Consider the following 24,344-nt stretch of genomic DNA (forward strand, 5'->3'; position numbering starts at 1 on the left):
TGGGAGAAGTGTATGGTGTTTCCTGAAACATCTAAAAAACAAAGCAACAGAGCCTAGGGCACTTCCACTTATGGTCCTATAGCTTAGGGAAATTAAAATCAAAAAGACACAGCCACCCCAAAGTTTGGAACGGCTCTGTTTACAAGAACCTCGTTTACAGTACAAGTTCAACATCGCAGAAAGTGAAAAATGGATAAAGAAGTTGTGGTATTCACTTACAAAGCAATATCACTCAACAATGAAATCTATGTCATCAGGCCCTTAGCATCACAATGAGTGGATTCAGGTATGATGATTCTAACTGAAATAAGTCACACAGAAAAAGAAACATCATAAGATATCACTAATACACGGAATGTAAACTTGGCTACACAGGAACTGAATTACAGAACAGAACAGGGTCTCAAATTTAGAAAACCAACTTATGCTTGCTTAAGGGTAAAGGTGAGTTGGGGTGCTGCATAAAACCAGAGATTGAAATGAGCACAGATAAAGTTCCTTAAGCCAAATATGGAATAGACAAGAGCTACTCCTTGCTCAACGAAATGGACTCAACACCGCATATCAAACGCCTAAGAATGTACCTGACTAGTAAGTATCTTAAAACCTATGGATTGCTATGTCTCCGAAAGAGAATCAAGCATGTGTACAGGGGCATAAACGCAGCAGTGATAGCATTGGAGAGGTTCGGTGAGCAAATGAAGACCCTTTGAAGTCATATTGCATGGTACCCATTCCACGGGTTTCAACTACCCAGGTTTTAGGTATTCTTCCTTCAGCTAAAAGATGCATGTGGAACCCAAGTATGATCAACCATGTGAACGGGAGACGTGTTCAAATATGTCTCAGTTTTCCTCCCCTGGTACTCGGGTGCAACATTCCAGACGCTTTACTAACACTCTCCCCACTTGGGGAGTCAGAGCCTTTAACCTCCTGTTTGGCCCAGTTTGCAATTTCTGCGGAAGATGAACAGGAATAGCGAGAACCAATGAGAGGCTAGCTGGAGGTGTCTGGACGGGCAAATTTAACTCTCATTTCCCACCAGGAAGAGGAAATAACCAAAGGCTCAGCGTGCCGTACCGGAACCAGATTAGGGCCTGAAGCCATCCTGCGGTGTTGCGGCCAGCTCAAAAGAAAGCGAGTTGAAGAAAGGAGCTCAGGGGCACTGTAATTCACAAACCTGCAGACTTATAAATGACAGCTATCGTCCAAAAATAGACTGAAGTAAGGCTGCCAAGAGGACTTGAAAGCGGGGCAGAATTGCAGGAAACTGATTTCAGGAGGTAGACTGGAATTGCATTGAAAGCATAGGAAAAGAGGCAGAACGTCCACAATGATGCACTTGGCCAAAAAGGGCGTATGCGTTTTTTCCTGAATATATTCAGGAAAAAACGCATACGCCCTTTTTGGCCAACCAAGCAAGCTTGCAAAGGAAATCTGCACTACAATGAAGTCTCACTTCCCCCCAGTCAAAAGGGCCATCTGAAAAAAGTGTAAAATCCAGAAAGACAAGACAGGCCATGGAGAACTGGGAGCCTTGTTATGCTGATGGGCGGGATGTAAATTGCCAACAACCACTCGGGAGAAGTGTATGGTGTTTCCTGAAACATCTAAAAAACAAAGCAACAGAACCTAGGGCACTTCCACTTATGGTCCTATAGCTTAGGGAAATTAAAATCAAAAAGACACAGCCACCCCAAAGTTTGGAACGGCTCTGTTTCACAGAACCTCGTTTACAGTACAAGTTCAACATCACAGAAAGTGAAAAATGGATAAAGAAGTTGTGGTATTTACTTACAAAGCAATATCACTCAGCAATGAAATCTGTGTCATCAGGCCCTTAGCAGCACAATGAGTGGATTCAGGTATGATGATTCTAACTGAAGTAAGTCACACAGAAAAAGAAACATCATAAGATATCAGTAATACACGGAATGTAAACTTGGCTACACAGGAACTGAATTACAGAACAGAACAGGGTCTCAAATTTAGAAAACCAACTTATGCTTGCTTAAGGGGAAAGGTGAGTTCGGGTGCTGCATAAAACCAGAGATTGAAATGAGCACAGATAAAGTTCCTTAAGTCAAATATGGAATAGACAAGAGCTACTCCTTGCTCAACGAAATGGACTCAACACCGCATATTAAACGCCTAAGAATGTACCTGACTAGTAAGTATCTTAAAACCTATGGATTGCTATGTCTCCGAAAGAGAATCAAGCATGTGTACAGGGGCATAAACGCAGCAGTGATAGGATTGGAGAGGTTCGGTGAGCAAATGAAGACCCTTTGAAGTCATATTGCATGGTACCCATTACACGGGTCTTAACTCTCCAGGTTTAAGGTATTCTTCCTTCAGCTAAAACATGCATGTGGAACCCAAGTATGATCAACCATGTGAACGGGAGACGTGTTCAAATATGTCTCAGTTTTCCTCCCCTGGTACTCGGGTGCAACATTCCAGACGCTTTACTAACACTCTCCCCACTTGGAGAGTCAGCGCCTTTAACCTCCTGTTTGGCCCAGTTTGCAATTTCTGCGGAAGATGAACAGGAATAGCGAGAACCAATGAGAGACTAGCTGGAGGTGTGTGGACGGGCAAATTTAACTCTCATTTCCCACCAGGAAGAGGAATTAACCAAAGGCTCAGCGTGCCGTTCCAGAACCAGATTAGGGCCTGAAGCCATCCTGCGGTGTTGCGGCCAGGTCACAAGAAAGCGAGTTGAAGAAAGGAGCTCAGGGGCACTGTAATTCACAAACCTGCAGAGTTATAAATGACAGCTATCGTCCAAAAATAGACTGAAGTAAGGCTGCCAAGAGGACTTGAAAGCGGGGCAGAATTGCAGGAAACTGATTTCAGGAGGTAGACTGGAATTGCATTGAAAGCATAGGAAAAGAGGCAGAACGTCCACAATGATGCACTTGGCCAAAAAGGGCGTATGCGTTTTTTCCTGAATATATTCAGGAAAAAACGCATACGCCCTTTTTGGCCAACCAAGCAAGCTTGCAAAGGAAATCTGCACTACAATGAAGTCTCACTTCCCCCCAGTCAAAAGGGCCATCTGAAAAAAGTGTAAAATCCAGAAAGACAAGACAGGCCATGGAGAACTGGGAGCCTTGTTATGCTGATGGGCGGGATGTAAATTGCCAACAACCACTCGGGAGAAGTGTATGGTGTTTCCTGAAACATCTAAAAAACAAAGCAACAGAACCTAGGGCACTTCCACTTATGGTCCTATAGCTCAGGGAAATTAAAATCAAAAAGACACAGCCACCCCAAAGTTTGGAACGGCTCTGTTTCACAGAACCTCGTTTACAGTACAAGTTCAACATCACAGAAAGTGAAAAATGGATAAAGAAGTTGTGGTATTTACTTACAAAGCAATATCACTCAGCAATGAAATCTGTGTCATCAGGCCCATAGCAGCACAATGAGTGGATTCAGGTATGATGATTCTAACTGAAATAAGTCACACAGAAAAGAAACATCATAAGATATCAGTAATACACGGAATGTAAACTTGGCTACACAGGAACTGAATTACAGAACAGAACAGGGTCTCAAATTTAGAAAAACAACTTATGCTTGCTTAAGGGGAAAGGTGAGTTGGGGTGCTGCATAAAACCAGAGATTGAAATGAGCACAGATAAAGTTCCTTAAGTCAAATATGGAATAGACAAGAGCTACTCCTTGCTCAACGAAATGGACTCAACACCGCATATTAAACGCCTAAGAATGTACCTGACTAGTAAGTATCATAAAACCTATGGATTGCTATGTCTCCAAAAGAGAATCAAGCATGTGTACAGGGGCATAAACGCAGCAGTGATAGGATTGGAGAGGTTCGGTGAGCAAATGAAGACCCTTTGAAGTCATATTGCATGGTACGCATTACACGGGTCTCAACTCTCCAGGTTTAAGGTATTCTTCCTTCAGCTAAAACATGCATGTGGAACCTAGAGTATGATCAACCATGTGATCGGGAGACGTGTTCAAATATGTCTCAGTTTTCCTCCCCTGGTACTCGGGTGCAACATTCCAGACGCTTTACTAACACTCTCCCGACTTGGAGAGTCAGTCCCTTTAACCTCCTGTTTGGCCCAGTTTGCAATTTCTGCGGAAGATGAACAGGAATAGCGAGAACCAATGAGAGACTAGCTGGAAGTGTCTGGACGGGCAAATTTAACTCTCATTTCCCACCAGGAAGAGGAATTAACCAAAGGCTCAGCGTGCCGTGCCAGAACCAGATTAGGGCCTGAAGCCATCCTGCGGTGTTGCGGACAGGTCACAAGAAAGCGAGTTGAAGAAAGGAGCTCAGGGGCACTGTAATTCACAAACCTGCAGACTTATAAATGACAGCTATCGTCCAAAAATAGACTGAAGTAAGGCTGCCAAGAGGACTTGAAAGCGGGGCAGAATTGCAGGAAACCGATTTCAGGAGGTAGACTGGAATTGCATTGAAAGCATAAGAAAAGAGGCAGAACGTCCACAATGATGCACTTGGCCAAAAAGGGCGTATGCGTTTTTTCCTGAATATATTCAGGAAAAAACGCATACGCCCTTTTTGGCCAACCAAGCAAGCTTGCAAAGGAAATCTGCACTACAATGAAGTCTCACTTCCCCCCGGTCAAAAGGGCCATCTGAAAAAAGTGTAAAATCCAGAAAGGCAGGACAGGCCATGGAGAACTGGGAGCCTTGTTATGCTGATGGGCGGGATGTAAATTGCCAACAACCACTCGGGAGAAGTGTATGGTGTTTCCTGAAACATCTAAAAAACAAAGCAACAGAACCTAGGGCACTTCCACTTATGGTCCTATAGCTTAGGGAAATTAAAATCAAAAAGACACAGCCACCCAAAAGTTTGGAACGGCTCTGTTTACAAGAACCTCGTTTACAGTACAAGTTCAACATCGCAGAAAGTGATAAATGGATAAAGAAGTTGTGGTATTTACTTACAAAGCAATATCACTCAGCAATGAAATCTGTGTCATCAGGCCCTTAGCAGCACAATGAGTGGATTCAGGTATGATGATTCTAACTGAAGTAAGTCACACAGAAAAAGAAACATCATAAGATATCAGTAATACACGGGATGTATACTTGGCTACACAGGAACTGAATTACAGAACAGAACAGGGACTCAAATTTAGAAAACCAACTTATGCTTGCTTAAGGGTAAAGGTGAGTTGGGGTGCTGCATAAAACCAGAGATTGAAATGAGCACAGATAAAGTTCCTTAAGCCAAATATGGAATAGACAAGAGCTACTCCTTGCTCAACGAAATGGACTCAACACCGCATATTAAACGCCTAAGAATGTACCTGACTAGTAAGTATCTTAAAACCTATGGATTGCTATGTCTCCGAAAGAGAATCAAGCATGTGTACAGGGGCATAAACGCAGCAGTGATAGGATTGGAGAGGTTCGGTGAGCAAATGAAGACCCTTTGAAGTCATATTGCATGGTACGCATTCCACGGGTTTCAACTACCCAGGTTTAAGGTATTCTTCCTTCAGCTAAAACATGCATGTGGAACCTAGAGTACGATCAACCATGTGATCGGGAGACGTGTTCAAATATGTCAGTTTTCCTCCCCTGGTACTCGGGTGCAACATTCCAGACGCTTTACTAACACTCTCCCGACTCGGAGAGTCAGTCCCTTTAACCTCCTGTTTGGCCCAGTTTGCAATTTCTGCGGAAGATGAACAGGAATAGCAAGAACCAATGAGAGGCTAGCTGGAGGTGTCTGGACGGGCAAATTTAACTCTCATTTGCCACCAGGAAAAGGAAATAACCAAAGGCTCAGCGTGCCGTACCGGAACCAGATTAGGGCCTGAAGCCATCCTGCGGTGTTGCGGCCAGCTCAAAAGAAAGCGAGTTGAAGAAAGGAGCCCAGGGGCACTGTAATTCACAAACCTGCAGAGTTATAAATGACAGCTATCGTCCAAAAATACACTGAAGTAAGGCTGCCAAGAGGACTTGAAAGCGGGGCAGAATTGCAGGAAACCGATTTCAGGAGGTAGACTGGAATTGCATTGAAAGCATAGGAAAAGAGGCAGAACGTCCACAATGATGCACTTGGCCAAAAAGGGCGTATGCGTTTTTTCCTGAATATATTCAGGAAAAAACGCATACGCCCTTTTTGGCCAACCAAGCAAGCTTGCAAAGGAAATCTGCACTACAATGAAGTCTCACTTCCCCCCGGTCAAAAGGGCCATCTGAAAAAAGTGTAAAATCCAGAAAGGCAGGACAGGCCATGGAGAACTGGGAGCCTTGTTATGCTGATGGGCGGGATGTAAATTGCCAACAACCACTCGGGAGAAGTATATGGTGTTTCCTGAAACATCTAAAAAACAAAGCAACAGAACCTAGGGCACTTCCACTTATGGTCCTATAGCTTAGGGAAATTAAAATCTAAAAGACACAGCCACCCCAAAGTTTGGAACGGCTCTGTTTACAAGAACCTCGTTTACAGTACAAGTTCAACATCGCAGAAAGTGAAAAATGGATAAAGTAGTTGTGGTATTTACTTACAAAGCAATATCACTCAGCAATGAATTCTATGTCATCAGGCCCTTAGCAGCACAATGAGTGGATTCAGGTATGATGATTCTAACTGAAATAAGTCACACAGAAAAAGAAACATCATAAGATATCAGTAATACACGGAATGTAAACTTGGCTACACAGGAACTGAATTCCAAAACAGAACAGGGTCTCAAATTTAGAAAAGCAACTTATGCTAGCTTAAGGGTAAAGGTGAGTTGGGGTGCTGCATAAAACCAGAGATTGAAATGAGCACAGATAAAGTTCCTTAAGTCAAATAAGGAATAGACAAGAGCTACTCCTTGCTCAACGAAATGGACTCAACACCGCATATTAAACGCCTAAGAATGTACCTGACTAGTAAGTGTCTTAAAAACCAATGATTGCTATGTCTCCGAAAGAGAATCAAGCATGTGTACAGGGGCATAAACGCAGCAGTGATAGGATTGGAGAGGTTCGGTGAGCAAATGAAGACCCTTTGAAGTCATATTGCATGGTACCCATTCCACGGGTTTCAACTACCCAGGTTTAAGGTATTCTTCCTTCAGCTAAAACATGCATGTGGAACCTAGAGTATGATCAACCATGTGATCGGGAGACGTGTTCAAATATGTCTCAGTTTTCCTCCCCTGGTACTCGGGTGCAACATTCCAGACGCTTTACTAACACTCTCCCCACTTGGAGAGTCAGTCCCTTTAACCTCCTGTTTGGCCCAGTTTGCAATTTCTGCGGAAGATGAACAGGAATAGCGAGAACCAATGAGAGGCTAGCTGGAGGTGTCTGGACGGGCAAATTTAACTCTCATTTCCCACCAGGAAGAGGAATTAACCAAAGGCTCAGCGTGCCGTGCCGGAACCAGATTAGGGCCTGAAGCCATCCTGCGGTGTTGCGGCCAGCTCAAAAGAAAGCGAGTTGAAGAAAGGAGCTCAGGGGCACTGTAATTCACAAACCTGCAGAGTTATAAATGACAGCTATCGTCCAATAATAGACTGAAGTAAGGCTGCCAAGAGGACTTGAAAGCGGGCCAGAATTGCAGGAAACCGATTTCAGGAGGTAGACTGGAATTGCATTGAAAGCATAGGAAAAGAGGCAGAACGTCCACAATGATGCACTTGGCCAAAAAGGGCGTATGCGTTTTTTCCTAAATATATTCAGGAAAAAACGCATACGCCCTTTTTGGCCAACCAAGCAAGCTTGCAAAAGAAATCTGCACTACAATGAAGTCTCACTTCCCCCCAGTCAAAAGGGCCATCTGAAAAAAGTGTAAAATCCAGAAAGGCAGGACAGGCCATGGAGAACTGGGAGCCTTGTTATGCTGATGGGCGGGATGTAAATTGCCAACAGACACTCGGGAGAATTGTATGGTGTTTCCTGAAACATCTAAAAAACAAAGCAACAGAGCCTAGGGCACTGCCACTTATGGTCCTATAGCTTAGGGAAATTAAAATCAAAAAGACACAGCCACCCCAAAGTTTGGGACGCCTCTGTTTACAAGAACCTCGTTTACAGTACAAGTTCAACATCGCAGAAAGTGAAAAATGGATAAAGAAGTTGTGGTATTTACTTACAAAGCAATATCACTCAGCAATGAAATCTGTGTCATCAGGCCCTTAGCAGCACAATGAGTGGATTCAGGTATGATGATTCTAACTGAAATAAGTCACACAGAAAAAGAAACATCATAAGATATCAGTAATACACGGAATGTAAACTTGGCTACACAGGAACTGAATTACAGAACAGAACAGGGTCTCAAATTTAGAAAACCAACTTATGCTTGCTTAAGGGTAAAGGTGAGTTGGGGTGCTGCATAAAAGCAGAGATTGAAATGAGCACAGATAAAGTTCCTTAAGTCAAATATGGAATAGACAAGAGCTACTCCTTGCTCAACGAAATGGACTCAACACCGCATATTAAACGCCTAAGAATGTACCTGACTAGTAAGTATCGTAAAACCTATGGATTGCTATGTCTCCGAAAGAGAATCAAGCATGTGTACAGGGGCATAAACGCAGCAGTGATAGGATTGGAGATGTTCGGTGAGCAAATGAAGACCCTTTGAAGTCATATTGCATGGTACCCATTCCACCGGTCTCAACTCTCCAGGTTTAAGGTATTCTTCCTTCAGCTAAAACATGCATGTGGAACCCAAGTATGATCAACCATGTGAACGGGAGACGTGTTCAAATATGTCTCAGTTTTCCTCCCCTGGTACTCGGGTGCAACATTCCAGACGCTTTACTAACACTCTCCCCACTTGGCGAGTCAGCGCCTTTAACCTCCTGTTTGGCCCAGTTTGCAATTTCTGCGGAAGATGAACAGGAATAGCGAGAACCAATGAGAGGCTAGCTGGAGGTGTCTGGACGGGCAAATTTAACTCTCATTTCCCACCAGGAAGAGGAATTAACCAAAGGCTCAGCGTGCCGTGCCAGAACCAGATTAGGGCCTGAAGCCATCCTGCGGTGTTGCGGCCAGCTCAAAAGAAAGCGAGTTGAAGAAAGGAGCCCAGGGGCACTGTAATTCACAAACCTGCAGAGTTATAAATGACAGCTATCGTCCAAAAATAGACTGAAGTAAGGCTGCCAAGAGGACTTGAAAGCGGGGCAGAATTGCAGGAAACCGATTTCAGGAGGTAGACTGGAATTGCATTGAAAGCGTAGGAAAAGAGGCAGAACGTCCACAATGATGCACTTGGCCAAAAAGGGCGTATGCGTTTTTTCCTGAATATATTCAGGAAAAAACGCATACGCCCTTTTTGGCCAACCAAGCAAGCTTGCAAAGGAAATCTGCACTACAATGAAGTCTCACTTCCCCCCGGTCAAAAGGGCCATCTGAAAAAAGTGTAAAATCCAGAAAGGCAGGACAGGCCATGGAGAACTGGGAGCCTTGTTATGCTGATGGGCGGGATGTAAATTGCCAACAACCACTCGGGAGAAGTATATGGTGTTTCCTGAAACATCTAAAAAACAAAGCAACAGAACCTAGGGCACTTCCACTTATGGTCCTATAGCTTAGGGAAATTAAAATCAAAAAGACACAGCCACCCCAAAGTTTGGAACGGCTCTGTTTACAAGAACCTCGTTTACAGTACAAGTTCAACATCGCAGAAAGTGAAAAATGGATAAAGAAGTTGTGGTATTTACTTACAAAGCAATATCACTCAGCAATGAAATCTGTGTCATCAGGCCCTTAGCAGCACAATGAGTGGATTCAGGTATGATGATTGTAACTGAAATAAGTCACACAGAAAAAGAAACATCATAAGATATCAGTAATACACGGAATGTAAACTTGGCTACACAGGAACTGAATTCCAAAACAGAACAGTGTCTCAAATTTAGAAAACCAACTTATGCTTGCTTAAGGGGAAAGGTGAGTTGGGGTGCTGCATAAAACCAGAGATTGAAATGAGCACAGATAAAGTTCCTTAAGCCAAATATGGAATAGACAAGAGCTACTCCTTGCTCAACGAAATGGACTCAACACCCCATATTAAACGCCTAAGAATGTACCTGACTAGTAAGTAGCTTAAAACCTATGGATTGCTATGTCTCCGAAAGAGAATCAAGCATGTGTACAGGGGCATAAACGCAGCAGTGATAGGATTGGAGAGGTTAGGTGAGCAAATGAAGACCCTTTGAAGTCATATTGCATGGTACCCATTCCTCGGGTTTCAACTACCCAGGTTTAAGGTATTCTTCCTTCAGCTAAAACATGCATGTGGAACCTAGAGTACGATCAACCATGTGATCGGGAGACGTGTTCAAATATGTCAGTTTTCCTCCCCTGGTACTCGGGTGCAACATTCCAGACGCTTTACTAACACTCTCCCGACTCGGAGAGTCAGTCCCTTTAACCTCCTGTTTGGCCCAGTTTGCAATTTCTGCGGAAGATGAACAGGAATAGCAAGAACCAATGAGAGGCTAGCTGGAGGTGTCTGGACGGGCAAATTTAACTCTCATTTGCCACCAGGAAAAGGAAATAACCAAAGGCTCAGCGTGCCGTACCGGAACCAGATTAGGGCCTGAAGACATCCTGCGGTGTTGCGGCCAGGTCACAAGAAAGCGAGTTGAAGAAAGGAGCTCAGGGGCACTGTAATTCACAAACCTGCAGAGTTATAAATGACAGCTATCGTCCAAAAATAGACTGAAGTAAGGCTGCCAAGAGGACTTGAAAGCGGGGCAGAATTGCAGGAAACTGATTTCAGGAGGTAGACTGGAATTGCATTGAAAGCATAGGAAAAGAGGCAGAACGTCCACAATGATGCACTTGGCCAAAAAGGGCGTATGCGTTTTTTCCTGAATATATTCAGGAAAAAACGCATACGCCCTTTTTGGCCAACCAAGCAAGCTTGCAAAGGAAATCTGCACTACAATGAAGTCTCACTTCCCCCCGGTCAAAAGGGCCATCTGAAAAAAGTGTAAAATCCAGAAAGGCAGGACAGGCCATGGAGAACTGGGAGCCTTGTTATGCTGATGGGCGGGATGTAAATTGCCAACAGACACTCGGGAGAAGTGTATGGTGTTTCCTGAAACATCTAAAAAACAAAGCAACAGAGCCTAGGGCACTGCCACTTATGGTCCTATAGCTTAGGGAAATTAAAATCAAAAAGACACAGCCACCCCAAAGTTTGGGACGCCTCTGTTTACAAGAACCTCGTTTACAGTACAAGTTCAACATCGCAGAACGTGAAAAATGGATAAAGAACTTGTGGTACTTACGTACAATGCAGTATCACTCAGCAATGAAATCTATGTCATCAGGCCTGTAGCAGCATAATGAGTGGATTCAGGTACGAGGATTCTAACTGAAATAAGTCACACAGAAAAAGAAACATCATAAGATATCACTAATACACGGAATGTAAACTTGGCTACACAGGAACTGCATTCCAGAACAGAACAGGGACTCAAATTTAGAAAACCAACTTATGCTTGCTTAAGGAGAAAGGTGAGTTGGGGTGCTGCATAAAACCAGAGATTGAAATGAGCACAGATAAAGTTACTTAAGCCAAATATGGAATAGACAAGAGCTACTCCTTGCTCAACGAAATGGACTCAAAACCCCATATTAAACCCATAGGAATGTACCTGACTAGTAAGTATCTTAAAACCTATGGATTGCTATGTCTCCAAAAGAGAATCAAGCGTGTGTACAGGGGAATAAACGCAGCAGCGATAGGATTGGAGAGGTTTGGTGAGCAAATGAAGACCCTTTGAAGTCATATTGCATGGTACCCATTCCACCGGTCTCAACTCTCCAGGTTTAAGGTATTCTTCCTTCAGCTAAAACATGCATGTGGAACCCAAGTATGATCAACCATGTGAACGGGAGACGTGTTCAAATATGTCTCAGTTTTCGTACCCTGGTACTCGTGTGCAACATTCCAGACGCTTTACTAACACTCTCCCGACTTGGAGAGTCAGTCCCTTTAACCTCCTGTTTGGCCCAGTTTGCAATTTCTGCGGAAGATGAACAGGAATAGCGAGAACCAATGAGAGGTTAGCTGGAGGTGTCTGGACGGGCAAATTTAACTCTCATTTCCCACCAGGAAGAGGAAATAACCAAAGGCTCAGCGTGCCGTGCCGGAACTAGATTAGGGCCTGAAGCCATCCTGCGGTGTTGCGGCCAGGTCACAAGAAAGCGAGTTGAAGAAAGGAGCTCAGGGGCACTGTAATTCACAAACCTGCAGAGTTATAAATGACAGCTATCGTCCAAAAATAAACTGAAGTAAGGCTGCCAAGAGGACTTGAAAGCGGGGCAGAATTGCAGGAAACCGATTTCAGGAGGTAGACTGGAATTGCATTGAAAGCATAGGAAAAGAGGCAGAACGTCCACAATGATGCACTTGGCCAAAAAGGGCGTATGCATTTTTTCCTGAATATATTCAGGAAAAAACGCATACGCCCTTTTTGGCCAACCAAGCAAGCTTGCAAAGGAAATCTGCACTACAATGAAGTCTCACTTCCCCCCGGTCAAAAGGGCCATCTGAAAAAAGTGTAAAATCCAGAAAGGCAGGACAGGCCATGGAGAACTGGGAGCCTTGTTATGCTGATGGGCGGGATGTAAATTGCCAACAACCACTCGGGAGAAGTGTATGGTGTTTCCTGAAACATCTAAAAAACAAAGCAACAGAGCCTAGGGCACTGCCACTTATGGTCCTATAGCTTAGGGAAATTAAAATCAAAAAGACACAGCCACCCCAAACTTTGGGACGCCTCTGTTTACAAGAACCTCGTTTACCGTACAAGTTCAACATCGCAGAAAGTGAAAAATGGATAAAGAAGTTGTGGTATTTACTTACAAAGCAATATCACTCAGCAATGAATTCTATGTCATCAGGCCCTTAGCAGCACAATGAGTGGATTCAGGTATGATGATTCTAACTGAAATAAGTCACACAGAAAAAGAAACATCATAAGATATCAGTAATACACGGAATGTAAACTTGGCTACACAGGAACTGAATTACAGAACAGAACAGGGTCTCAAATTTAGAAAACCAACTTATGCTTGCTTAAGGGGAAAGGTGAGTTGGGGTGCTGCATAAAACCAGAGATTGAAATGAGCACAGATAAAGTTCCTTAAGCCAAATATGGAATAGACAAGAGCTACTCCTTGCTCAACGAAATGGACTCAACACCGCATATTAAACGCCTAAGAATGTACCTGACTAGTAAGTATCTTAAAACCTATGGATTGCTATGTCTCCGAAAGAGAATCAAGCATGTGTACAGGGGCATAAACGCAGCAGTGATAGGATTGGAGAGGTTCGGTGAGCAAATGAAGACCCTTTGAAGTCATATTGCATGGTACCCATTCCACGGGTTTCAACTACCCAGGTTTTAGGTATTCTTCCTTCAGCTAAAACATGCATGTGGAACCCAAGTATGATCAACCATGTGAACGGGAGACGTGTTCAAATATGTCTCAGTTTTCCTCCCCTGGTACTCGGGTGCAACATTCCAGACGCTTTACTAACACTCTCCCCACTTGGAGAGTCAGCGCCCTTAACCTCCTGTTTGGCCCAGTTTGCAATTTCTGCGGAAGATGAACAGGAATAGCGAGAACCAATGAGAGGCTAGCTGGAGGTGTCTGGACGGGCAAATTTAACTCTCATTTCCCACCAGGAAGAGGAAATAACCAAAGGCTCAGCGTGCCGTACCGGAACCAGATTAGGGCCTGAAGCCATCCTGCGGTGTTGCGGCCAGGTCACAAGAAAGCGAGTTGAAGAAAGGAGCTCAGGGGCACTGTAATTCACAAATCTGCAGAGTTATAAATGACAGCTATCATCCAAAAATAGACTGAAGTAAGGCTGCCAAGAGGACTTGAAAGCGGGGCAGAATTGCAGGAAACCAATTTCAGGAGGTAGACTGGAATTGCATTGAAAGCATAGGAAAAGAGGCAGAACGTCCACAATGATGCACTTGGCCAAAAAGGGCGTATGCGTTTTTTCCTGAATATATTCAGGAAAAAACGCATACGCACTTTTTGGCCAACCAAGCAAGCTTGCAAAGGAAATCTGCACTACAATGAAGTCTCACTTCTCCCCGGTCAAAAGAGCCATCTGAAAAAAGTGTAAAATCCAGAAAGGCAGGACAGGCCATGGAGAACTGGGAGCCTTGTTATGCTCATGGGCGGGATGTAAATTGCCAACAGACACTCGGGAGAAGTGTATGGTGTTTCCTGAAACATCTAAAAAACAAAGCAACAGAGCCTAGGGCACTGCCACTTATGGTCCTATAGCTTAGGGAAATTAAAATCAAAAAGACACAGCCACCCCAAAGTTTGGGACGTCTCTGTTTACAAGAACCTCGTTTACAGTACAAGTTCAACATCGCAGAACGTGAAAAATGGATAAAGAACTTGTGGTACTTACGTACAATGCAGTATCACTCAGCAATGAAATCTATGTCATCAGGCCTGTAGCAGCATAATGAGTGGATTCAGGTACGAGGATTCTAACTGAAATAAGTCACACAGAAAAAGAAACATCATAAGATATCACTAATACACGGAATGTAAACTTGGCTACACAGGAACTGCATTCCAGAACAGAACAGGGACTCAAATTTAGAAAACCAACTTATGCTTGCTTAAGGAGAAAGGTGAGTTGGGGTGCTGCATAAAACCAGAGATTGAAATGAGCACAGATAAAGTTCCTTAAGCCAAATATGGAATAGACAAGAGCTACTCCTTGCTCAACGAAATGGACTCAAAACCCCATATTAAACCCATAGGAATGTACCTGACTAGTAAGTATCTTAAAACCTATGGATTGCTATGTCTCCAAAAGAGAATCAAGCGTGTGTACAGGGGAATAAACGCAGCAGCGATAGGATTGGAGAGGTTTGGTGAGCAAATGAAGACCCTTTGAAGTCATATTGCATGGTACCCATTCCACCGGTCTCAACTCTCCAGGTTTAAGGTATTCTTCCTTCAGCTAAAACATGCATGTGGAACCCAAGTATGATCAACCATGTGAACGGGAGACGTGTTCAAATATGTCTCAGTTTTCGTACCCTGGTACTCGTGTGCAACATTCCAGACGCTTTACTAACACTCTCCCGACTTGGAGAGTCAGTCCCTTTAACCTCCTGTTTGGCCCAGTTTGCAATTTCTGCGGAAGATGAACAGGAATAGCGAGAACCAATGAGAGACTAGCTGGAGGTGTCTGGACGGGCAAATTTAACTCTCATTTCCCACCAGGAAGAGGAAATAACCAAAGGCTCAGCGTGCCGTGCCGGAACTAGATTAGGGCCTGAAGCCATCCTGCGGTGTTGCGGCCAGGTCACAAGAAAGCGAGTTGAAGAAAGGAGCTCAGGGGCACTGTAATTCACAAACCTGCAGAGTTATAAATGACAGCTATCGTCCAAAAATAAACTGAAGTAAGGCTGCCAAGAGGACTTGAAAGCGGGGCAGAATTGCAGGAAACCGATTTCAGGAGGTAGACTGGAATTGCATTGAAAGCATAGGAAAAGAGGCAGAACGTCCACAATGATGCACTTGGCCAAAAAGGGCGTATGCATTTTTTCCTGAATATATTCAGGAAAAAACGCATACGCCCTTTTTGGCCAACCAAGCAAGCTTGCAAAGGAAATCTGCACTACAATGAAGTCTCACTTCCCCCCGGTCAAAAGGGCCATCTGAAAAAAGTGTAAAATCCAGAAAGGCAGGACAGGCCATGGAGAACTGGGAGCCTTGTTATGCTGATGGGCGGGATGTAAATTGCCAACAACCACTCGGGAGAAGTGTATGGTGTTTCCTGAAACATCTAAAAAACAAAGCAACAGAGCCTAGGGCACTGCCACTTATGGTCCTATAGCTTAGGGAAATTAAAATCAAAAAGACACAGCCACCCCAAACTTTGGGACGCCTCTGTTTACAAGAACCTCGTTTACCGTACAAGTTCAACATCGCAGAAAGTGAAAAATGGATAAAGAAGTTGTGGTATTTACTTACAAAGCAATATCACTCAGCAATGAATTCTATGTCATCAGGCCCTTAGCAGCACAATGAGTGGATTCAGGTATGATGATTCTAACTGAAATAAGTCACACAGAAAAAGAAACATCATAAGATATCAGTAATACACGGAATGTAAACTTGGCTACACAGGAACTGAATTACAGAACAGAACAGGGTCTCAAATTTAGAAAACCAACTTATGCTTGCTTAAGGGGAAAGGTGAGTTGGGGTGCTGCATAAAACCAGAGATTGAAATGAGCACAGATAAAGTTCCTTAAGCCAAATATGGAATAGACAAGAGCTACTCCTTGCTCAACGAAATGGACTCAACACCGCATATTAAACGCCTAAGAATGTACCTGACTAGTAAGTATCTTAAAACCTATGGATTGCTATGTCTCCGAAAGAGAATCAAGCATGTGTACAGGGGCATAAACGCAGCAGTGATAGGATTGGAGAGGTTCGGTGAGCAAATGAAGACCCTTTGAAGTCATATTGCATGGTACCCATTCCACGGGTTTCAACTACCCAGGTTTTAGGTATTCTTCCTTCAGCTAAAACATGCATGTGGAACCCAAGTATGATCAACCATGTGAACGGGAGACGTGTTCAAATATGTCTCAGTTTTCCTCCCCTGGTACTCGGGTGCAACATTCCAGACGCTTTACTAACACTCTCCCCACTTGGAGAGTCAGCGCCCTTAACCTCCTGTTTGGCCCAGTTTGCAATTTCTGCGGAAGATGAACAGGAATAGCGAGAACCAATGAGAGGCTAGCTGGAGGTGTCTGGACGGGCAAATTTAACTCTCATTTCCCACCAGGAAGAGGAAATAACCAAAGGCTCAGCGTGCCATACCGGAACCAGATTAGGGCCTGAAGCCATCCTGCGGTGTTGCGGCCAGGTCACAAGAAAGCGAGTTGAAGAAAGGAGCTCAGGGGCACTGTAATTCACAAATCTGCAGAGTTATAAATGACAGCTATCATCCAAAAATAGACTGAAGTAAGGCTGCCAAGAGGACTTGAAAGCGGGGCAGAATTGCAGGAAACCAATTTCAGGAGGTAGACTGGAATTGCATTGAAAGCATAGGAAAAGAGGCAGAACGTCCACAATGATGCACTTGGCCAAAAAGGGCGTATGCGTTTTTTCCTGAATATATTCAGGAAAAAACGCATACGCACTTTTTGGCCAACCAAGCAAGCTTGCAAAGGAAATCTGCACTACAATGAAGTCTCACTTCTCCCCGGTCAAAAGAGCCATCTGAAAAAAGTGTAAAATCCAGAAAGGCAGGACAGGCCATGGAGAACTGGGAGCCTTGTTATGCTCATGGGCGGGATGTAAATTGCCAACAGACACTCGGGAGAAGTGTATGGTGTTTCCTGAAACATCTAAAAAACAAAGCAACAGAGCCTAGGGCACTGCCAATTATGGTCCTATAGCTTAGGGAAATTAAAATCAAAAAGACACAGCCACCCCAAAGTTTGGGACGCCTCTGTTTACAAGAACCTCGTTTACAGTACAAGTTCAACATCGCAGAACGTGAAAAATGGATAAAGAACTTGTGGTACTTACGTACAATGCAGTATCACTCAGCAATGAAATCTATGTCATCAGGCCTGTAGCAGCATAATGCGTGGATTCAGGTATGATGATTCTAACTGAAATAAGTCACACAGAAAAAGAAACATCATAAGATATCAGTAATACACGGAATGTAAACTTGGCTACACAGGAACTGCATTCCAGAACAGAACAGGGACTCAAATTTAGAAAACCAACTTATGCTTGCTTAAGGGGAAAGGTGAGTTGGGGTGCTGCATAAAACCAGAGATTGAAATGAGCACAGATAAAGTTCCTTAAGCCAAATATGGAATAGACAAGAGCTACTCCTTGCTCAACGAAATGGACTCAAAACCCCATATTAAACCCCTAGGAATGTACCTGACTAGTAAGTATCTTAAAACCTATGGATTGCTATGTCTCCAAAAGAGAATCAAGCGTGTGTACAGTGGAATAAACGCAGCAGTGATAGGATTGGAGAGGTTCGGTGAGCAAATGAAGACCCTTTGAAGTCATATTGCATGGTACCCATTACACGGGTCTCAACTCTCCAGGTTTAAGGTATTCTTCCTTCAGCTAAAACATGCATGTGGAACCCAGAGTATGATCAACCATGTGAACGGGAGACGTGTTCAAATATGTCTCAGTTTTCCTCCCCTGGTACTCGGGTGCAACATTCCAGACGCTTTACTAACACTCTCCCGACTTGGAGAGTCAGTCCCTTTAACCTCCTGTTTTGCTCAGTTTGCAATTTCTGCGGAAGATGAACAGGAATAGCGAGAACCAATGAGAGGCTAGCTGGAGGTGTCTGGACGGGCAAATTTAACTCTCATTTCCCACCAGGAAGAGGAAATAACCAAAGGCTCAGCGTGCCGTGCCGGAACTAGATTAGGGCCTGAAGCCATCCTGCGGTGTTGCGGCCAGGTCACAAGAAAGCGAGTTGAAGAAAGGAGCTCAGGGGCACTGTAATTCACAAACCTGCAGAGTTATAAATGACAGCTATCGTCCAAAAATAAACTGAAGTAAGGCTGCCAAGAGGACTTGAAAGCGGGGCAGAATTGCAGGAAACCGATTTCAGGAGGTAGACTGGAATTGCATTGAAAGCATAGGAAAAGAGGCAGAACGTCCACAATGATGCACTTGGCCAAAAAGGGCGTATGCGTTTTTTCCTGAATATATTCAGGAAAAAACGCATACGCCCTTTTTGGCCAACCAAGCAAGCTTGCAAAGGAAATCTGCACTACAATGAAGTCTCACTTCCCCCCGGTCAAAAGGGCCATCTGAAAAAAGTGTAAAATCCAGAAAGGCAGGACAGGCCATGGAGAACTGGGAGCCTTGTTATGCTGATGGGCGGGATGTAAATTGCCAACAACCACTCGGGAGAAGTGTATGGTGTTTCCTGAAACATCTAAAAAACAAAGCAACAGAGCCTAGGGCACTGCCACTTATGGTCCTATAGCTTAGGGAAATTAAAATCAAAAAGACACAGCCACCCCAAACTTTGGGACGCCTCTGTTTACAAGAACCTCGTTTACCGTACAAGTTCAACATCGCAGAAAGTGAAAAATGGATAAAGAAGTTGTGGTATTTACTTACAAAGCAATATCACTCAGCAATGAATTCTATGTCATCAGGCCCTTAGCAGCACAATGAGTGGATTCAGGTATGATGATTCTAACTGAAATAAGTCACACAGAAAAAGAAACATCATAAGATATCAGTAATACACGGAATGTAAACTTGGCTACACAGGAACTGAATTACAGAACAGAACAGGGTCTCAAATTTAGAAAACCAACTTATGCTTGCTTAAGGGGAAAGGTGAGTTGGGGTGCTGCATAAAACCAGAGATTGAAATGAGCACAGATAAAGTTCCTTAAGCCAAATATGGAATAGACAAGAGCTACTCCTTGCTCAACGAAATGGACTCAACACCGCATATTAAACGCCTAAGAATGTACCTGACTAGTAAGTATCTTAAAACCTATGGATTGCTATGTCTCCGAAAGAGAATCAAGCATGTGTACAGGGGCATAAACGCAGCAGTGATAGGATTGGAGAGGTTCGGTGAGCAAATGAAGACCCTTTGAAGTCATATTGCATGGTACCCATTCCACGGGTTTCAACTACCCAGGTTTTAGGTATTCTTCCTTCAGCTAAAACATGCATGTGGAACCCAAGTATGATCAACCATGTGAACGGGAGACGTGTTCAAATATGTCTCAGTTTTCCTCCCCTGGTACTCGGGTGCAACATTCCAGACGCTTTACTAACACTCTCCCCACTTGGAGAGTCAGCGCCTTTAACCTCCTGTTTGGCCCAGTTTGCAATTTCTGCGGAAGATGAACAGGAATAGCGAGAACCAATGAGAGGCTAGCTGGAGGTGTCTGGACGGGCAAATTTAACTCTCATTTCCCACCAGGAAGAGGAAATAACCAAAGGCTCAGCATGCCGTACCGGAACCAGATTAGGGCCTGAAGCCATCCTGCGGTGTTGCGGCCAGGTCACAAGAAAGCGAGTTGAAGAAAGGAGCTCAGGGGCACTGTAATTCACAGACCTGCAGAGTTATAAATGACAGCTATCATCCAAAAATAGATTGAAGTAAGGCTGCCAAGAGGACTTGAAAGCGGGGCAGAATTGCAGGAAACCAATTTCAGGAGGTAGACTGGAATTGCATTGAAAGCATAGGAAAAGAGGCAGAACGTCCACAATGATGCACTTGGCCAAAAAGGGCGTATGCGTTTTTTCCTGAATATATTCAGGAAAAAACGCATACGCACTTTTTGGCCAACCAAGCAAGCTTGCAAAGGAAATCTGCACTACAATGAAGTCTCACTTCTCCCCGGTCAAAAGGGCCATCTGAAAAAAGTGTAAAATCCAGAAAGGCAGGACAGGCCATGGAGAACTGGGAGCCTTGTTATGCTCATGGGCGGGATGTAAATTGCCAACAGACACTCGGGAGAAGTGTATGGTGTTTCCTGAAACATCTAAAAAACAAAGCAACAGAGCCTAGGGCACTGCCACTTATGGTCCTATAGCTTAGGGAAATTAAAATCAAAAAGACACAGCCACCCCAAAGTTTGGGACGCCTCTGTTTACAAGAACCTCGTTTACAGTACAAGTTCAACATCGCAGAACGTGAAAAATGGATAAAGAACTTGTGGTACTTACGTACAATGCAGTATCACTCAGCAATGAAATCTATGTCATCAGGCCTGTAGCAGCATAATGCGTGGATTCAGGTATGATGATTCTAACTGAAATAAGTCACACAGAAAAAGAAACATCATAAGATATCAGTAATACACGGAATGTAAACTTGGCTACACAGGAACTGCATTCCAGAACAGAACAGGGACTCAAATTTAGAAAACCAACTTATGCTTGCTTAAGGGGAAAGGTGAGTTGGGGTGCTGCATAAAACCAGAGATTGAAATGAGCACAGATAAAGTTCCTTAAGCCAAATATGGAATAGACAAGAGCTACTCCTTGCTCAACGAAATGGACTCAAAACCCCATATTAAACCCCTAGGAATGTACCTGACTAGTAAGTATCTTAAAACCTATGGATTGCTATGTCTCCAAAAGAGAATCAAGCGTGTGTACAGTGGAATAAACGCAGCAGTGATAGGATTGGAGAGGTTCGGTGAGCAAATGAAGACCCTTTGAAGTCATATTGCATGGTACCCATTACACGGGTCTCAACTCTCCAGGTTTAAGGTATTCTTCCTTCAGCTAAAACATGCATGTGGAACCCAGAGTATGATCAACCATGTGAACGGGAGACGTGTTCAAATATGTCTCAGTTTTCCTCCCCTGGTACTCGGGTGCAACATTCCAGACGCTTTACTAACACTCTCCCGACTTGGAGAGTCAGTCCCTTTAACCTCCTGTTTTGCTCAGTTTGCAATTTCTGCGGAAGATGAACAGGAATAGCGAGAACCAATGAGAGGCTAGCTGGAGGTGTCTGGACGGGCAAATTTAACTCTCATTTCCCACCAGGAAGAGGAAATAACCAAAGGCTCAGCGTGCCGTGCCGGAACTAGATTAGGGCCTGAAGCCATCCTGCGGTGTTGCGGCCAGGTCACAAGAAAGCGAGTTGAAGAAAGGAGCTCAGGGGCACTGTAATTCACAAACCTGCAGAGTTATAAATGACAGCTATCGTCCAAAAATAAACTGAAGTAAGGCTGCCAAGAGGACTTGAAAGCGGGGCAGAATTGCAGGAAACCGATTTCAGGAGGTAGACTGGAATTGCATTGAAAGCATAGGAAAAGAGGCAGAACGTCCACAATGATGCACTTGGCCAAAAAGGGCGTATGCGTTTTTTCCTGAATATATTCAGGAAAAAACGCATACGCCCTTTTTGGCCAACCAAGCAAGCTTGCAAAGGAAATCTGCACTACAATGAAGTCTCACTTCCCCCCGGTCAAAAGGGCCATCTGAAAAAAGTGTAAAATCCAGAAAGGCAGGACAGGCCATGGAGAACTGGGAGCCTTGTTATGCTGATGGGCGGGATGTAAATTGCCAACAACCACTCGGGAGAAGTGTATGGTGTTTCCTGAAACATCTAAAAAACAAAGCAACAGAGCCTAGGGCACTGCCACTTATGGTCCTATAGCTTAGGGAAATTAAAATCAAAAAGACACAGCCACCCCAAAGTTTGGGACGCCTCTGTTTACAAGAACCTCGTTTACCGTACAAGTTCAACATCGCAGAAAGTGAAAAATGGATAAAGAAGTTGTGGTATTTACTTACAAAGCAATATCACTCAGCAATGAATTCTATGTCATCAGGCCCTTAGCAGCACAATGAGTGGATTCAGGTATGATGATTCTAACTGAAATAAGTCACACAGAAAAAGAAACATCATAAGATATCAGTAATACACGGAATGTAAACTTGGCTACACAGGAAATGAATTACAGAACAGAACAGGGTCTCAAATTTAGAAAACCAACTTATGCTTGCTTAAGGGGAAAGGTGAGTTGGGGTGCTGCATAAAACCAGAGATTGAAATGAGCACAGATAAAGTTCCTTAAGCCAAATATGGAATAGACAAGAGCTACTCCTTGCTCAACGAAATGGACTCAACACCGCATATTAAACGCCTAAGAATGTACCTGACTAGTAAGTATCTTAAAACCTATGGATTGCTATGTCTCCGAAAGAGAATCAAGCATGTGTACAGGGGCATAAACGCAGCAGTGATAGGATTGGAGAGGTTCGGTGAGCAAATGAAGACCCTTTGAAGTCATATTGCATGGTACCCATTCCACGGGTTTCAACTACCCAGGTTTTAGGTATTCTTCCTTCAGCTAAAACATGCATGTGGAACCCAAGTATGATCAACCATGTGAACGGGAGACGTGTTCAAATATGTCTCAGTTTTCCTCCCCTGGTACTCGGGTGCAACATTCCAGACGCTTTACTAACACTCTCCCCACTTGGAGAGTCAGCGCCTTTAACCTCCTGTTTGGCCCAGTTTGCAATTTCTGCGGAAGATGAACAGGAATAGCGAGAACCAATGAGAGGCTAGCTGGAGGTGTCTGGACGGGCAAATTTAACTCTCATTTCCCACCAGGAAGAGGAAATAACCAAAGGCTCAGCATGCCGTACCGGAACCAGATTAGGGCCTGAAGCCATCCTGCGGTGTTGCGGCCAGGTCACAAGAAAGCGAGTTGAAGAAAGGAGCTCAGGGGCACTGTAATTCACAGACCTGCAGAGTTATAAATGACAGCTATCATCCAAAAATAGATTGAAGTAAGGCTGCCAAGAGGACTTGAAAGCGGGGCAGAATTGCAGGAAACCAATTTCAGGAGGTAGACTGGAATTGCATTGAAAGCATAGGAAAAGAGGCAGAACGTCCACAATGATGCACTTGGCCAAAAAGGGCGTATGCGTTTTTTCCTGAATATATTCAGGAAAAAACGCATACGCACTTTTTGGCCAACCAAGCAAGCTTGCAAAGGAAATCTGCACTACAATGAAGTCTCACTTCCCCCCGGTCAAAAGGGCCATCTGAAAAAAGTGTAAAATCCAGAAAGGCAGGACAGGCCATGGAGAACTGGGAGCCTTGTTATGCTCATGGGCGGGATGTAAATTGCCAACAGACACTCGGGAGAAGTGTATGGTGTTTCCTGAAACATCTAAAAAACAAAGCAACAGAGCCTAGGGCACTGCCACTTATGGTCCTATAGCTTAGGGAAATTAAAATCAAAAAGACACAGCCACCCCAAAGTTTGGGACGCCTCTGTTTACAAGAACCTCGTTTACAGTACAAGTTCAACATCGCAGAACGTGAAAAATGGATAAAGAACTTGTGGTACTTACGTACAATGCAGTATCACTCAGCAATGAAATCTATGTCATCAGGCCTGTAGCAGCATAATGAGTGGATTCAGGTACGATGATTCTAACTGAAATAAGTCACACAGAAAAAGAAACATCATAAGATATCACTAATACACGGAATGTAAACTTGGCTACACAGGAACTGCATTCCAGAACAGAACAGGGACTCAAATTTAGAAAACCAACTTATGCTTGCTTAAGGGGAAAGGTGAGTTGGGGTGCTGCATAAAACCAGAGATTGAAATGAGCACAGATAAAGTTCCTTAAGCCAAATATGGAATAGACAAGAGCTACTCCTTGCTCAACGAAATGGACTCAAAACCCCATATTAAACCCCTAGGAATGTACCTGACTAGTAAGTATCTTAAAACCTATGGATTGCTATGTCTCCAAAAGAGAATCAAGCGTGTGTACAGGGGAAT

The 24,344-nt window shown here is 43.9% G+C and overlaps 1 long non-coding RNA gene across 6 annotated transcripts in view; it reads right to left on the reverse strand.

Moving 5' to 3' along the window:
• LOC307181470 overlaps window positions 1-24,344 on the reverse strand; it is a 1,536,115-nt gene that overhangs the window by 53,694 nt on the left and 1,458,077 nt on the right. Inside the window, exon 7 of one of the 6 annotated variants that reach the window (XR_013826864.1) lies at window positions 20,773-20,828. The exons of the other annotated variants lie outside the window; for them this stretch is intronic. This is a non-coding gene — a long non-coding RNA (uncharacterized lncRNA). Of the gene's footprint in view, window positions 1-20,772; window positions 20,829-24,344 lie in introns of those variants that run through there. 6 annotated transcript variants of the gene reach the window in all.

Source organism: Stenella coeruleoalba, assembly GCF_951394435.1.
Source record: "Stenella coeruleoalba genome assembly, contig: scaffold_28, whole genome shotgun sequence".
NCBI lineage: Eukaryota > Metazoa > Chordata > Mammalia > Artiodactyla > Delphinidae > Stenella > Stenella coeruleoalba.